This window comes from Elephas maximus, chromosome 1 (genome assembly GCF_024166365.1).
Source record: "Elephas maximus indicus isolate mEleMax1 chromosome 1, mEleMax1 primary haplotype, whole genome shotgun sequence".
NCBI classification, from domain to species: domain Eukaryota; kingdom Metazoa; phylum Chordata; class Mammalia; order Proboscidea; family Elephantidae; genus Elephas; species Elephas maximus.
In genome coordinates, this window is record NC_064819.1 from 114547545 (window position 1) to 114550766 (window position 3222).

Here is a 3222-nt window from a genome sequence, read left to right on the forward strand (position 1 = left end):
CTAGAGTCCATGCTTAAGTCACAACATAATACTTCTTTCAGAATTGTTAAAACGTCCATTCTGGTATCCATTTTATCTTGTACTTAAGTGATAATTATCTGTGTTGCTAAGACTGCAGCGTTGGGATCTAGAGTAGGCCCCTGAGCTTCAGTGTCTGAGAGTTCAACCTAAGTGACTGATTCTAGGGTCAAAATTTAGTTCTAAGCCAGGGTCTCATAACCAAGTTATTATTTCATAAGTTTCCAGGCAGCAAAGAGGAATCAAAGAGAGAAGCAACAGTTTAAAAGTAGAGGAAACCTGATGAAATTCAAGATTGGAAGGAGGCAAGAAAGAGAGCCTGGAGCAAGTTCCTGAGCCAGTGAGAGGGGTTGCAGAGAGTTACGGTACATGCAGGTAGGGAGTGATTGAGGCCATGGACCTGCCTGAACAAAAACCTCTGAACTGGAATTTTCTGGACTGAAGATGGTTTATTGTTCTAGTTGGCCCTTTTCATAGTTATCTTTTCCTCATTAAAAAGGGTATGTGAAAGTGGTTTCAAAACTCTATTTGCTCTTCCTTTTTATATTTTAAACTATGTCAGAATACTAATTATGAATTATATTTACAATTCTGCAGTTTTACAGTTCTGATTATATATTAATATACACAATGTCTGATTATAGACATACCTTAAACACAGCCACTCTTACAAATTTAACTGTTACAAACAAAACGTGTTGTCTGGATTCTTGAAAATATGACCAAAATTTCTTCTCCCTTTATCCCCGAATATTTCGCCACGGTAATGAATTTCTGAATGTAAGGCATGCCTGATACAGTGTGGCACATTGAAAAAGAGTGTGGCCTTTGGCACCAGGCAGTTCTGAATTTAAATTTAGGTTCTGCCTTTTATTTTGTCACTTGTGGCAAGCTGCTTAAAATCTCTATAACTCAATAGATAATATTATTCAGCTAGAAGGTTTATCAAAACTGAAACAAATGTATAAAGACAATCTAAGTTATTGGCCAGTTGTCTACCTTTATTCATAACTGGGCATGTTTTCTACATTGAGCTCCAAATTGAAAGATGGGCAATTTGATCCCCCAAGCACAATCCACTTTGGTTGTTTGGGTTATAAATTATTAGTAAGTAGTTGATTCTGTATAAAATGTGCTATTATTATTAATCTGCATATTCAGCTCTCTCACTACATCCATGACTATAAACCGTTACCACCTTCTTGTTTCACTAAAGAAATAACTTCTGGAGACCATCTGTAGGACACTAGCATATCAAAGACCCCCAAACTGTTTCTCAGGTGCCAAGTACATTTGGAATTTAAGTAACCCAGTGACCTGTAAAAATAGAAAATGTACCAATTATTCACAAATTGGTCACCTGGTTAATAAACTAGGACTTTTTAGTATATTTATTTTAGCTCCGATAAAAATCCCTAGATGAATAAAGTACAGTTTCACTTCCTCTCCTAGCTAGGCAGAGCTCTCTAAGTTGTGCAATAAATGGGCTAGAAAACTATTCGTGTAAACAAAAGCTGGTAAAGCCTGAAAACATGTCAATTTTCACCAAACTGTCTCTAATTACAGCCAACAATTATAAACTAATCTCTCAGATGTACATGAGAGCCGAAGATAGCAAGAACTTCCCCAAAATAGGACATCTGAGTAGAGTATGAGATTTTTTTAATCACCTCATCCAATCAATCTAAATAGTATTATTTATCACTTTGAATAATTTTGGAACACATAAGGTCTGAACAAACAGAGCCCATTGTTTCAGTGTCTTGGAATTGGCAAGTCCTCAGAGCTCTCCCTTAGGAAGGGAGGCTTATTGCAGTTGTGTCTAACCAGAGACTACAAAATTTGTGCTAGGCTCAAATTGTTTCCTAATGCATCAGTTGCACTGGAACAAATTCATGTTTTCGAAACAAGCTTTATAGCAGAAAGTATTGTACATAGGAATATATAGATAGATACAGAAATAATTATAGATATAAATGTGTACATTCTCTTTCTCCCATACACACAAACATACACACACGCACACACACACATTCCTTGTTCTGACCACTGAGAGAACCTGAGAGGAGTAATACTCAACAGCAGTGAGCACACTTTTCTCTCAGATGTGATTCCAAATACCATTAAAGGGAAACTGAACGTGGAGAAATGGTGATTTCAGAGCTAGAACCAGGAAAGTATAAGATAAACACATTTCGAAAAAACTCGAGAACCGGCTTGAATGAGTTCCTATTGGTCTGGAATGATTTGATCATCACAATAAATAACGATTGTACTATGATGTAACTGATTGAATAAAGTTGTGAAAATCATGTCCTTATGTCTTCTTGTTACAAATTAGTAAATGAATAGATTGAAAGATTGAGGAGGGATTGGGCGTTTACATAGTTTCACATCGCTTCCTCTCAGAAGGAACTTAATTAGAAAGATCAAAACAAAAAAACCAAAGTGGAGAAGCTTGTCAGACAGGACCCTTCATCAAGTGATCAAAGGGAACACTTGTCAGTAACAGAACAAGTTTAAAAACTGGCTCTGCCTGATAAGATGCACTGAGAGACATATCTGTTCACTTCTTCCATATTGTTGTTAAAGATGCATAATCTGAATCTAATCATTAGGAAACATCAGAAGAACCCAAATTTGGGGCATTCTATAAAATAACTGGTCATAACCTTCAAAAAGGTCAAGATAATGAAAGTCTGAGAATCTGTTCCAGCTTGAAGGGTTCTGAACAGGCATGATAACTAAATGCAACATGGGATCTCAACTGGATCATTTTGCTATAAAAGACATCACAGGCATATTTGGTGAAACTTGAATGGGATCTCAGGACTTGATGGACATAATTTATCAGTGTTAATTTCCTGATTTTGATCATTGGATTGTGGTTAAGAAAATGTCTTTTCTGTAGGAAATATACATTAAAATATTCAGGAATGATATGGCCAGAAACTCAAATGGTTAGAGAGAAAGTAGCTCTTTGTACTTTACTTCAAACTTTTCAATAAGCTTGAGATTGTTTCAGAATAAAATTACTGTTAAAACTTGCAGAAAATCTGGTTATTTCAAAGAAGTACTAAGTAAAACATTCAAGTATTTTCTGAGGACATTGAGCCCTACTTTAACAGGTTCCATTTCAGAAAGACAACATAATGAGATGCACAAAAAAGGGTGACATTTGGATTTATGTTGTTAAAAAAATTT